The sequence below is a fragment of the Terrapene carolina genome, unplaced genomic scaffold, assembly GCF_002925995.2.
Source record: "Terrapene carolina triunguis isolate 2854851 unplaced genomic scaffold, T_m_triunguis-2.0 Scaffold234, whole genome shotgun sequence".
In the NCBI taxonomy this organism is placed as follows: Eukaryota; Metazoa; Chordata; order Testudines; family Emydidae; genus Terrapene; species Terrapene triunguis.
In genome coordinates this window covers 8,214,596-8,229,366 of record NW_020664585.1, presented here as the reverse complement: position 1 = coordinate 8,229,366, position 14,771 = coordinate 8,214,596, and the positions used below count along the sequence as shown (strand labels likewise).

The 14,771-nt window shown below is 38.8% G+C and overlaps 1 protein-coding gene across 5 annotated transcripts in view; it reads left to right on the top strand.

Moving 5' to 3' along the window:
* Positions 1-14,771, top strand: part of CCDC92 (coiled-coil domain containing 92) — a 61,951-nt gene that overhangs the window by 39,051 nt on the left and 8,129 nt on the right. Inside the window, exon 1 of one of the 5 annotated variants that reach the window (XM_024196833.2) lies at positions 387-432. The exons of 2 other annotated variants lie outside the window; for them this stretch is intronic. The gene's annotated coding sequence lies outside the window, so the exon portion shown is untranslated. Of the gene's footprint in view, positions 1-386; positions 433-1,206; positions 1,305-14,213; positions 14,277-14,771 lie in introns of those variants that run through there. 2 more of the 5 variants (XM_024196829.2, XM_024196831.2) reach the window with 2 other exon arrangements.

The window sequence follows — 14,771 nt, the reverse complement described above, 5'->3', positions numbered from 1 at the left end:
CAGACAGGTAGGGGGCAGCCTGAGGGGCTGGGTGTCTCGCCTCCCTTCCTCCCCCCACAGACAGGTGCGGGGGCAGGCTGGGGGGCTGGGTGTCTCGCCTCCCCCTGCACAGGCAGGTGGGGGCAGCCTGAGGAGCTGGGTGTCTCATCTCCCCCCACACAAACAGGTGGGGGGCAGCCTGAGGGGCTGGGTGCCTCGCGTACCTCCCTGCATGGACAGGTGGGGGGGCCAGGGGGCCTTGCGTTCCCGCTCTGCAGGGAGAAGTGGGGTGGTAGCCTGGGGGGCCGGGGTGTGTCACCTCCCCCCATACACATAGGTGGGGGGTAGCCTGGGGCCGGGGACATCTCATCCCTTTTTCCACACATACACGAGTGAGGAGGAGAGCAAGGGCATCTGGTGAAGACTTTTTTCCTGCCCTCGTTGGGGGTGAAGGTGAGACACTCCCTTACTACTCTCACTAAAGTAGTGGTTCTCAACCACTGTGTCTACAGACCTTGTCTAAGGGGTCTGTGAAAGGTTGTTGTTACCAAAGAAAAGTGATTTTCAACCTGTGGTCCGGACACCTGGGGGTCTGCAGACTGTTTAGATTTCCATAGGGGTCCTCACCTCCATATGAAAGTTTTAAGGGTCCGCAAATGAAAAAAGGTTGAGCATCACTGCAGTAAAACATTTCCTCCTGCCCACGCCCAGCAGAGAATAAAGCTGAGTGTGTAGGGTAAAGGCTTTCTTCTCCATGAATGTGTATGTGCAGGGACTGCAGGGTTGTAGCAAAACGATTGCCTTCCACTTCTGTGAGCCTTTGCAGCCCCTGCTGCAGTCCGCTGGGGAATAGGAGGCGGGCAGGGGGGTTATTCTGCTGCCCTGTTACTCCCTGGCTGACTCACTGACAGGGCGTTTCTTTAATTCCCTGTTCCTATTTAGAAAACACAAATCCATTTCAGTGGATTGACTGGGAGGGAAGGTGGCATGACTGCTTGTCTTAGACCATAAGGTATGCCATGGGGGTACCTAAGAAAAGAGGAAACATGAAGGACAGTGTTGCCTTTGAGCTTTAGGGAAGTGACATTATTCTCCTCCTCTTCCGTTGCAGTGAATCTGTAGGGTGGATGAAGAAAGAAAAGATGGAAGGACTGTGTGTGGGGAGGGGAGGGGTGGAATCTTTATTCAAGACGAGCTATTTTATGTAAGGAGAGAGCCCATCATTTCTGGAAATAGTAGCAAGGAGTGCAAAGCTTGTGTTTGGAAATGGAGTGTCTTCCAGCCACCTAGCTGCTGTCTGTTTATCGCCAAACCCAAGAACTAAGGTGGGAAGGAGGGCGGGGGTCCTTGCATGTTTGTATGTTGCCACCATAAATTATAATGATATGCTTTTTTAATATAGTATATTAAACTGTCAAAAGCTGAAGTAAGGACGATAAGATAAAAGGACCTGAGGATGGGATTGTAGAGTTCTGAGCTGCATTGCAGGTGCATAAGAAATATCCAAGAGACTTTGTTTGGATGGGTAAACACTTGAGCTAAAATGTGCCTAAAATGTGTTGATGTTTATACAGTAGGAATTATCCCTCTTAATGTTTTAAAATTTCATTTCATATCCATGTGGCTGTAGTGCAGTCCCTCCTTATATACTGTTTGTTCGCTAGTAAATATAGTCCTTTAGGGTGGTACAGTAGTATGACTGAACTAGTAAGAGAGAATTATGATTTTGTCTTAGTTTAATATAGATGTACATTTATGCATTCATAAAACTATACATATCCCAAGGTTCGTTTAACTATTTAAAACTATTGATATACTGGAACAGCTAATAAAATGACAAAAATAAGAAATCTATCCATTAAATCCCATATATGTTATCTGTTCTGTTGAATATTAAAGCTGTACATCCACTCGATGAAGTATATTAAGATTTCAGTGATGTTTTGTTGTTTAATTGAATTTTCAATTCATAGGTGGGGAGGTCATGATTCAGGAAGACATTACATGCCTAAAATCTATAAAATGAATAATTGGACAAACTGGTGCATAACTGCTGTAGCTATTACTAAGCGTACTGCGTAATATATGTTAAAAGCATTGTTGCAGGAAGAACGGTGACAGCCAAGCTAAATGCTGATTATAAGATTCATAATAACCGAGTTGAACATTAAAATTGTAAACAAGTAATTTTGAAAAAAATTTACATTTCATAAATTTGATTTCAAATTTTAAAAATGTTATCCTTTAATATTTTTAATATTAAAAATGTTAATAGCAGTTTTTAAATGATCAAACTGCATTTTTCTTTGGCATAATTTGTAAAATAAAAAACTTTTTTCAATGTAGCTCATTATTAAAATCTAAAACCTTTTGAGAATTACTGTGTATTCATTCAGAGGAGTCATCAGTGAGCCTTTGTCATCAGTGGGCAGAAAGAAAATTCCCCTCTGGTGTTTTTCCTGTAAGGAATACACTTTTTGAACATTGTATATAGTATAGTAGGACGGACTAGGATTGCAGGTGGAATAAACTAGCTTGCAAGCTTTGCTCTTGATATTATATTTAGCCTGGTATTTACTTTATTTAGACTTTTAAAAGTACTGAAAGATGTCTAAGGAATATTTAAAACCAAATGTAAAATGGTATCTAGGGATTATTTTTATAGCATCAGGATCTCCAGTGTATACTTTGTATGTATGTAAGTGGACAAATATAAAATAATCCATCTTTCTGCCTGAGGTCTTGCAGATGTGTCATCTCATTATTTTTAATAGTAAAATATTCTAAATGACTAATTTTTAGAAGCAAACTAGTCTGATTTCACCATCTTGTATATAACTTTGATCTTTCATATTCCTGGAGTACTGTTTCTATAATACTTTGAAATCTTTTGCGCCACCAGCTAACAAAAGTGACTTAATTGATCAGTTTGTCGGTAATTAATAGTAGCATTTTTTTGAAGTCTGATGAGGTATTGCAAGATCAGTGATCCAAATGACTTAATCGTAATATTGGATGCTTTATGGGAATACTTAGGCATGTACTAGCCAGAGAACAGTGTCTGTAGCTTTCTTGTTCCACAGTCTTTTCCTGTTCTCCCTTTCTTGATTCTAAAAGGGGTTTAGGAATCTAAGATCTGAAAAAAAGGGAAGCCCTAGAAAAGGAAAAATAGAGGTTTTGTAAGATGGTTGTACTAAGTGACTCTTATTTGAGGTCTGGCTCTTTATGCAGGCTTTTTCATGTCTGTTTACTGTAGTGCACAGTAAAACCATACATTTGTGTCACAGCAACACTGTTATTGTATCCACAGACAAAAACACCCATACACACCTTTTGTAGATTCTGCTTTAAGGGATGAGAATATTTTACTATAAATTAATTGTACAAGCTAAATTAATATTGACTGTTGTACAATAATCTAGTTTTCCAGCAGCTCCTGCCATACCCTTTGTAATAATGTTGCTGAATGATGCAGCCCAGGAGCGTGGAAGGAGTTAAACTGGAGAGGTTGCCCATTGTTTGTAGAAAAAAATCTTATTACAACTATATAACTAGATCTTGTTGATTCCTTTTGCATCTACGATATGCCAAAATAAAATTTCTGGGACATTCATTCCCTGGCCCATTCTTGTTTTAGTGCTGTATTTTAATATTTTTGTTTGAATGTTAGAGTAAGGTAATTCACTGAACATTGTCATGCTTTGAATTTCTTTGTTTCTCTTTGCAAGGGCCAGTGTTTGCCTCTCTAATGAACTTCTTGTAGCTGATTACAAGATCTGTTACATTTATTTAGGCAATATCAAAACTGTTTCTCTGCCTACAAGAGGATGTAGAACAATACCCATAGTACTGTCTGTATTTCTCAGAATCTTTGTCACCATTGCCTGAAGAAATTACTTTGCAGGGGTGATGTTAGTATTATATCAGTATTATAGCTCAGCTAGTTGGAGAAGTCAGCTAACTAGATTATGATAGTTCTGAACGTAGGATAAACATTTGAGAACTATTGTACTTAAATACAGTTCCCCTCCTTCATATTAATATGTTCATAAAGCAACAATATAAAAAAATATTGCAAATACATTTATCCTATTATATTTTGGGGACAGTCTTCCATTCAGTGAATTCAGTTGTAAAATTCTCATTGACTTTACTTCGGTCGGAATCAGGCCTTTAAAATGCTAGAAGATTAATATTAGAGCACTGAGGCCTGGTCTACACTAACCCCCCAAGTCGAAGTAAGGTACGCAACTTCAGCTACGTGAATAACGTAGCTGAAGTCGACATACCTTACTTCGAACTTACCGCGGTTCAGACGCGGTCCACACGCGGCAGGCAGGCTCCCCCGTCGACTCCGTGGTACTCCTCTCGTTGAGCTGGAGTACCGCAGTCGGCGGCGAGCACTTCCTGGTTCGATTTATTGCGTCCAGACCAGACGCGATAAATCGAACCAGGAAGTTCGATTTCCAGCCGCCGAACTAGCAGCTAAGTATAGACCAGCCCTGAGAGTCCTAGGATCTTGAAGATTGGTCCACCAGCACTGATCTTATATCAAATGTATTTTTAGTTAACAAAAAGAGGCAAACATTTAACATTAACTGCGTAACTTTTTCTTTCATGTTGCTTGTTACTCCTGTAGACAACAGATTTCTCACTTGCAGGTAAAGTAAACACAACACTGTTTCTGCAATGGTAGATCTAACTCAGTGGACAGCATCTGTTCTCTGGTACAACTCATGCTGAAGATACACATTGTTTGCAAAACAGGCCTTTAAAATAAAACATACTGTGCTCAGAACTATGACACATTCTATAAATTGTTTTCAAATTAATCTTTTTTTAAAAAAAAATCCTGTTTACTCTCTGTTTTCTCTTCAAAACTCTATCAGCTGCTTGCAGACAGTGGGTAGGCAGTTTTTCTGTGAAATAATCTTTTTGCATGTTAACCCTACAAATGTAGCACTTTCTCTTGCTGTTTTAATTATTGGAAAGCAAACTCCATTTCAGGTGGGAACAAGAGTAAGCCCAAAGCAATTAAAAACAGAATATGTTTTTTTGTTTCCAGTTACTTTTAAAGGTTTGGTTCAAGTTGTCCACCCCGTATTATATCTCTAGTCTGCATAATTTAGGAGTATACAATAGCTGGGTGTAGTATTAATAAGACATCTGTGAGTGTTTGTGTTTACTCTTCTGATTAAAAAAATAAATAAATCTATCATTCATATGCTGTTCCTTAATTTCATTTTTTCACATAATACAACCATTGTTTGTCATATGGACGTTTTGCTCTTAAAAAATCTTATTTTGAGCAAAGTAAGGGAAGCAAAAAAATTGAACATGTTTGTAGTTCTAAGTCATTATTGTAAAACAATGAAGCGTACATTTATGAAACAGTATAACGGGAGGTAGATGAACAGGTAGTGAAATTTCACTGTTTTACACTATTTCAGTATTTTTCACAAAAAATACCGTTAAGTATATTAGAGGGCTCACTGCCTGCAAGTTATCATCAAAGTGAAGCAATTGAACATAGGTATAGAATTGTTGTCAGTTGTGTTCTGATTTGGATGTGCAGATGCCTTCTTTGTAAATGGATTTTCCTGGAAGGACGATTCTCTTTGTGGTGCTGAAAGACTCCAGCTTGTTTTGCCCAGATATGTTCTACATATATGCTAGATATAGTTTGAGATTTATGCATTCCTCAGAGTAAACTGTTGATCACTGCGCACAGATAAATGGGTAAAGGCATTTTGGCTTGTAATTAGGTTGTACAGGCAAATAGCTCCAGATAATATGGGGAAGGAGTCCTTTTCCTATAAAAACTAAACCTAAAACAATGGAAATTAAATGCAAAGAACTAGGGTTAATGAAACATGAAAGTTGAAAAGTCAAACATTCAGAATCAGGGCATTCCAAAAATGATGGCAAATCCTTTCCTCTGAATCTCTCCTGGGATTCCCACAATATTGTCAATATAAACTCTTCCTTTAAAATAACATGAAAATATTGGATCTGAGTTCATGAGGGATTACTGACACCTGAAATATCCAAGAGATTTGGTTTCTCTATATTTTGGAATCATATTTCTAATTTAAACACCATTATAGCTTCAAATTTATGTACAGAATACATAACACTCAGAGTATGTCCTTGTAGGAAAAATTCTTTGTCTTCTAAATAATTTAAGGCCTGATCCTGCTTTTGAATTTTTTGCTTCCATTTTCAAGGGCCTCTTTAATGAACTTCTTGTAGCTGATTACAAATTCTGTTTCATTTATTAAGTGATATTAAAACTGTTTCTCTACCTAGAAAAAGATGGAACTTTTCTTACTTTTTCACTGACTATGGAATTGTCTCCAGTAGTGAAAATGACATATGGTAGTTAGTTGTAATATTGCATCGCTGTCCGCAAATCTAATTGTATTCAGAGCTGAAGGCAGAGCCTACCCTTTTGCTATGGCTTTCCCTTAGCCCTGATGGAAATTACATTAAGTAATAAACTACTGTCTGTTCTCAAAATGGAGGAGAGAGAAATGAAGTGATGTTCTCAAGGAGGGGCCTGCTACTTGGCAAAAGGAAGAGAAAACTCAAATCTGTGCATACAAGCTAGTTGAAATTAAACAATTTTTAGTCAAAAAAATTATTCATTTTTTATTAAAAAATTGTAGAAATTTTCACGCCTCGTGAAATTGATTTCCTTTAAAAAAAAATTTTTTTTATCAGAATGATTATTGATATTTTCCTCCAAAATGAGTGTTTTTTAACACCTTGAAATGAAAAATTCAGAGTTCTATTACTGAAGTAGACTTTTTTTTTCCTGACCAGCTCTGTGTGCAAGGAACTGGGATCCTGAGTAATGGACATAGGTCACAGCCTATCTGCTTAGGTATTTATACTGTCTCTGGCACGTCTGACATTGTACAGAATCGTTTGCCCATGATGATGTTGTCTAATACCATCTGTGAATCACTCCAGTGCTGGTGATGTCTTTATGTATATGCCACAGTATTTCTCTGACCTAATAGAAGCTTGTTCTGATTTAATTGTGGCATCTATCGGACTTGTGTAGTCTCAAGGGGTGAGAAGGATTGTATAATCTTCATTTGAATCATTCTTGCCAATACTTACGATTTTAAGATAGATTGTGTCAAATTTACAGGAAGTCACTGAGGCGTCTGTAAAGAGTACAAGGTGGCTCATCTTGTTCATTTTCTGAACATCTAGGAACTTCAAATTGTTGCTGTCAAGACTGTCTCCTCTTAATTGATCTTCCTGCTACTATGCTGGGGAGGCCACATACGTCTGTCTGGAAAACAGCAGGGGAAAATAACCAGGAAAAATGTTAGAAATGATTTCTTAACAAAGATAGGACTATATTCTCATTCTGAGGGGAGGAAAAGATATGTTAATTTTCTCTTTCCTTTCCAGAGACTATAATTATGCTTGAAATATAAAATAAGGCTTAGAAAAATGTGAGGGCAATGATACATGAATCATTGGTGGTAAAGAGGTGGCAATTTAGGCAGACTTGTATATCTGAGGCATGAGAGATGTTGGCTTAATTAGTAATCATCTTATATGTTTTGTAGCAACCAGAGAAAGGAAAATATTTACCATAGCCTGTAGGGAGGAAATTGTGTGGTCCTGTTATATAGTCAAGGCTTCTACATCACAATTTTTAATCAAAAGGCGAAACCTGTGCATGTCTGTCATATTTTATTATTTTATCCTTTGAGTTGCATGTTTTTCCAGTAACATGAAAAGTCAGTGTAACGGGTTGGATCACAGAAACCCCTTTGGGGCTGCCAGCTGATGTGCCAAGACTACTTCTGCCCCGCTTTCCCTGCCAGCTTGGGACTCCAGAACCCTGCCTGGATGTGCCAGACACGCTTGCCGGCCACAAACACAGACCCAGGTTTGAACCACGTCCCACAAACTGTAAGCTTAACTGAAAGCAAATTAAGAAGTGTTCCTGTCTTTAACACTCAGATGCCCAAACCTCAAATAAATCCGTTTTACCCTGTATAAAGCTTATGCAGGTAAACTCATAAATTGTCCGCCCTCTATAACACTGATAGAGAGAGATGCACAGCTGTTTGCCCCCCCGGATATTAATACATACTCTGGGTTAATTAATAAGTAAAAAGTGATTTTATTAAATACAGAAAGTAGGATTTAAGTGGTTCCAAGTAGTAACAGAACAAAGTAGAACAAAGTGAATTACCAAGCAAAATAAAATAAAACACGCAAGTCTATGGCTAATACAGTAAGAAAATTGAATACAGATAAAACCTCACCCTCAGAGGTGTTCCAGTAAGCTTCCTTTTACAGACTAGTCTTCTTCTAGTCTGGGTCCAGCAATCACTCACACCCCCTGTAGTTACTGTCCTTTGTTCCAGTTTCTTTCAGGTACCCTTTGGGGTGGAGCTGCTATCTCTTGAGCCAGCTGAAGACCAAATGGAGGGATCTCCCATGGGCTTAAATAGACTTTCTCTTGTGGGTGGAGGCCCCCCTCCTCTCTCCTATGCGAAGTCCAGCTCCAAGATGGAGTTTTGGAGTCACATGGGCGAGTGACATGGGCAAGTCACATGTCAGCAGCCATTGCCCACATACTATCTTGAATGTCTCCAGGAAGACTTCTTATATTGATTGGAGCCTTCCAAGATCCATTGTTCATTAAGTATTTCTTGATTGGGCACTTAATTTGCACATTCCTTTCTCGAGAAGCTGACCAAATGCTTTACTAAGGCTACTTAAAAATCAAGCAAGTACACAGCCAATATTCATAACTTCGAACTCAAAAATGATACATGCCTACAAATAGGATGAATAGATTCAGTCGATCATAACCTTTACAGAGATATGTTATATGGCATATGTAGCATAAAACATATTCCAGTTATGTCATATATACATTCATAAGCATATTTCCATAAAGCCTTATGGGGTGCACCGTCACAGTCAGTTTGACAGGAACACTTTTGTCATCTGTGAAACTGAAGCTGACTAGAAAGGGTCTTCAAAAGATACTCTGTGCCCCTACTTTTTTTAGGTGACTTCCTGAAACTGGATTTGCTACATCGCATAAGAAAATATTCTGTCAGCTTGTGATTTGTTTTGATCAAGTAAGGAATTGGCTCTCAGCTGAGAGGAAGTTAGTTGCCTGCCTGCATAAATAGTGTATTCCAGCATAAGATCTGAATGCATGTCTGGAGGGTGCTCAAGTGCTTGGTATGTCTGGAGATGGATGGAATGGGTACCATCTGGAAAGAGATGACTTTCTTGTTTAACTGATCTCCCTCAGTCAAAAATAAAACCTTATAAAAATGGCTAGTTAGCTTCATTCCAAAGCCACCATCTCTCTGCTCTTATCTTATGATGTGAGGGTTATATGAAGGCATTCCAGTTTGTCCACAGGAGCCTGATACACAGCCAAAAAAAGCTTCTGACTCCCTCAGAAATATTTTGAACTACATCCAAACACTTCAGATCAGAAGGGGTCCTTTCTCTCAGCCCTGCCTATCATTTGTGAAGCAAGATTCCTACTTTTGTCAACTCTTTCAGTTTAATTTATTTTACTTTTTTGTTTAAGAATTTTTTTTTTTTTTAAGAAAAAATACTCTGTAGCACTGAGACAGATCTACCATGAAGCGTTTTTTTCTGGTATGCCACAATAGAGTAGGATTTGCCCTCTAAGAGCTCCTGAATACGTCTGCTTTTGACTTGTATCAAGATTTCATCTTGCATAATATAGTTCATTTTGGCAGGTAACACTGCATCATCCACACAGAGCCATGCTGACACTGAGAGGAGCCAGGAAAACATTCACTTCTTGGGGTGGGTAGAAGAATTTTAACATTTATTTAAGACTTCATCCTGGAAGGTGAGTGAAGTCTTGGACTGATTCTTACACAAACAAATCTACTTGCATGTTCCTTTTGGTGCACCTGAAGGAATGTTGTTTGATTAAATTTATCTGTTCCTCTGTCTCTGGGAATCTGTGTATGTCCATAAATCTTTATGGGCAGGTTGGGGCTTGATCCTGCATTTCTTATTATATTTACATATTTTTCCTTTTGGTCTCCATTGAGACCACCACCTTCGTCTAAAATCTCATGGGTTTAGGGTGGAACACTGTACGTTTGTCTAGATAAAAGAACTAGCACAACAGTGCCGACACACTCCTTGTGCTAATGCCAGTATGAAAACTATGAGGGTGTATCTACACTGGGAGACAGCCTCCCAGCCTGGGTAGACATGGTTAGCACTCTAAAAATAGCAGTGTGACTATTGGAGCTCTGACAGAGCTCAGATCCAGGGGACTGGGGCGGGGGCTTGAGAATCCACACTGGTACTTGAGCTGCACCATCCACTTAGCTATTTTTAGTATGTTAGATTGAGCTGAACTAGCATAAGTCTGTCTACCCAGACCGGATGTTCACTCCCAGTTGAAGTGTAGACATACCCTAAATAACTAGCACTATTGTAGCTGTAAAACAGTTGTCATGCTCACTGTTGTTTGTAATCGGCGGAGTTTGACTTGTAAATACCGTCTTCTATTAATTTGTATCACTTCTTAAATATTTGGAAAGGTTGAAAGTTGTTTTTTTCTTTAAATAGTTGCAAAACTAAATATTTTATGGTACCTATAACTTAAGTTTTCTTTTGACTGTTGGGTCTCTATGTGGATTCCAGCCAAAGGGCCCAATTGCCTTCAGCTTATAAAAAGTCACCACTATCCTACCTGCTCCGAAAAAAAACTCAGATCCCCATGCAACTAGTTCTTGAGTCTGGATCTCCTTGCTATGAAGATTTTTCCCTTTAATGTAGTAATAATACTTTGTACTTGTTTAGTTCTGCATACTCTAGGAAAGAGATGCTATCAACTTGAAATTGAGTCAGTTTTTAGAAAGGAGTTAAAAATAGTTTCAGGTACTGAGCTTGCTCCAAAGTCTATTCCTGTCATTTTTTGTGACTTTAAGAAACAATCCCTTGTTGCTATGTGAAAGACCCACACAAATAGGGAAACCGATTGTACATGGAAACAGTGAAACCTCCTAGATGTAAGGTGTTTGCTTACTTTAGGCTATATGACATCTGAAAAGGTTTTTATTTCCTCTAGCTTTTTCCTTGTAGTCAGCTTGCATATTATTTCTAACAGTAACTAAAAAAAATTTCAGACAAAAGTGTAAGTTTTAAGTTGACAGTATCCCTGTAAGTCTTCTGAACTAATTTGCAAAAAGTAATATTCCAAATCATAAAGTTCAAAGTTAGCTGCCTTTTGTTCAAGGACTGACTGTGTTACAATGAGTTGCCATTGGTGACGTGTGTATTTTCAGGACACTGCAATTGTTTTTAATTGTGCATCAATCTAGTGCTCTCTTCAACCGTATGTCTCAACATGTTTTAAGATGAAATGTAGAGCATGGGATGGAGTTTCAAAAGTCATGCTATTCACTCAAAAGGGGATTACAAATTTTAAAATTCCACCAGCCATGCTGAGTGCATCCCATTGAATAGCACTGAGTTCCTGTGAAAACAAAGCAATATCCTCTTTCTCGTCCTGCAGGAGTGGTGAAGCATAAAAGTTCTATCAAAGTGTTTGTGCAAAAACTTAAATTATTTTCAAAAGTACAGTTGATGCACCCAGAAAAACTCAATACAGTTCTGTTTGTACATGTGTGCTCAGCTGCCTACCTGCATTCACCAGACCATGAAGCATCCTCCCAAGGGAGCAAAATAATCTTTATGAGCACTTAAGGGAGGGCCATGCACCGTCCTTTTTAGTGGCTTTTGCATCAGTCTCCAAAGGCTGTGGTCGAGTGGGTCCAGTTCTGCCCTCCGTTACAGCATTGTAAAATGAGAGTAACTGCACTGAACTCTCGGAATCTGGTCCAAACTGTCTAGACATGCAGTACCTAATCTCATTAAGGTAAATTTAGTCTTTTTGTTTCAATACCATTTGTAGTTCTTTGGCTCATGCCTGACACAAAGCAGAATAACAGTCAAAGAGCGGAAATGAGCCATCCTGATTATCACTACAAAAGTTTTTTTTCTCCTGCTGATAATAGCCCACCTTAATTGATTAGTCTCGTTAGAGTTGGTATGGCAATACCCATTTTTTCATGTTCTCTGTGTATATATATCTTCCTACTGTACTTTCCACAGCATGCATCCGATGAAGTGGGTTTTAGCCCACAAAAGCTTATGCCCAAATGAATGTTAGTCTCTAAGGTGTCATAAGTACTCCTCGTTCTTTTTGCTGATACAGACTAACATGACTGCTACTCTGAAACCAGTCAAAGAGCTGTCTTCATGTAATAGGGACAGTGCTCTGAGTAGGGAGACAGTTGTTTAGTTCATTTCTGTTGACCATGGGGGAACTCCTCATTAAAAGCATTCGTGGCAGCATTATCCTGTTCAATAATACTTTTGGTGCAGTAAATAATTCCCAGATTACAAACATTCCCTGGCAAAGCAACGAACAAAGCCCTATTGAGTGAGGACAAAGAGCTAAAGTGTAAAGAGCAAGCTATGTATGCAACATAAAGAATGAGCTGCTTCAAAGGCACCAAAAAGAAACGTTGATTGTTTCTGAACATAGTGTGCTTTGTAAATACTAGACACACCAGGAAAGGTTAAGGTATCTCCCATTCTTTTCAAAATCCTCCTTTGGTCTGCACTCTTCTGGGGTGTCGGGCCCTGACCTTTCAAACCTCTTCCCTCTATTCTCTGCTTAAATCCATGCTTGTGAGCCTCTTCCGGAAGTGTGTGGGAAATGTTTAATATACAGACGCTCCCCAACTTATGCAAGCGTTCCGTTCCGGAGCACCTTGCGTAACTCGAATTTTGCGTAAGTCGGAAACATATACCCAACAATTACACAAAAAAAACCCCAAAACCCCTCCTATTTCTAGCTTATGGAACTTTTCTGTAAATGCGGATTTGCGTAAGTTGGATTTGCGTAACCCGGGGGGCATCTGTATTCCTAGTTTGTGATCATTTTGGCCTAGAAAATTTAGCCCAACCACAGACTAAGAGTGAATCAGTAATAGAGGTCCAGCTTGTTACACAGCCAGGTTTATTCAGGTTGATCCTTTCTTATGCTCATATGATTTGTGCTTTGGAACATCAGTTTCAGAATCTTTGGACTTATCATCCATAACAATCCCTTTCAAGTTAAGTTTGCATCCCGTTAGGTTACTATGTGCCTAGCAGTACAAAACAATTTGCTGTCAACCCAGGAAAATAATAATTTATACTTTTTATTTAACTGACTTCCACTTGAATAGCTCAAGTGAAGATTTTTTTATTCTTTTCCCAGATGAGTAAATAATATTGTGTTCAGCCCCTCTTCTCGTCCTAGACTACCAGATGGGTAGTGCATTAGCTAATAGATATCTAGCAAAAAACATTGCAGAATTAGAGCCAGCTGAATAATGATTGATCAACTAGCATCTGAGAAGCTGTTCAACTGTCAGTTATCTGAGTTTTTCCAGTTCTTCTCCCAATCCACCCCTTGCTCTAGGAAAAGTCATCTAAATTAGGATACAATGACATTTCTGCATTGCAAAAGCATAGAATTCAAAAGGCAGGTAGCTATTATATGTCCATACCGTGACCCTGTCTTCCAAAGATATAAAGTTCCCTCTTATTTGTACGGCGTGATATTTCCCCCCATTTCCAAGAAAATGCACAATTTGGACTACAGAGACTACATGGGGTTGTTTCCACCTGTCTTGGAAGAAGTTATGGTTGGGCATGCTAACGGTAGAATTGGGGGATGCCCACATACCCATGGAAACTTCAGCAGACGTGAATGCTACTTTGTGTAGCATTAACTTTATCATTGCCCTTCACCTTCTGTTTTTCTCAGAGGAGGAGGTAAGGTTCAGGCATGACCACAAGGCATCCCCTGGGATTTGCTGTAGTGCGGAGTAAAATCACAGGAAGACCCCAGGATATTCTCAGGATTGGAGGGCTGTGCTCCCTTTATCATCCAGAGGAAGGAGAAAACTGCTTACCTGAGAGGGGCTGCTACCCCAGAAACGCTTGTGTATTAAATTCCATAGATTTCCCTGATTAACTTCTGCAGGGGAAAGATGTCCTAGGTCCATATTGTCAATTTCTGATGTCACATTTTCCTGCCAGCCTCATAAAACTAATCTGTTTTATTTTTTCCTTCAGACTAGTTAATCCCAATGTGATCCTTAAGACCTAAGGGAGCTATGTGAAAAAAATAACTCCTGGTGTGGAGTAATACTACTGTATAATAGGCGCTGAAGAAATCCAATCAGGTTGTCTTGTTTTCTGACATATAGTATTATTTTGTTGAATATATTTATTTGGAAGGTTTATATATTTTGAACATCTTTTCTGTTACTCTTTGTGTCTTTAAGTCTTCTAATTTTTTCTTAAAACTTTTCACCTCACTTTAACCTACAGGCACAAAGCTGCTCTCGGTAACAATTGTGATAGGAAAGGTTTCCGGATACTATTTATAGACATCTCTTTCAAAAAAAAATTTTCTTTTTATACACTGAAATTAACCAAATAAATCGATTGCTGATATTAACAAAAATCCTGTTTGAGCCCCCATCTGCCACTGCAGTTTTTTTAGAGTGTAAAGCGTTGTAACCATATCTGAAAATCCTGCCATGTTTGGGGAATGGTCTCAAATGCAGATTTCATTCTGCTGTTGCATTCAGTGAGAATACAATGAGCACTTAAGAATCAGATGATGCTGTAAAGCTTTTATCCGGCTGAACTTGGCTTTGCAGAGTAGGCTACAT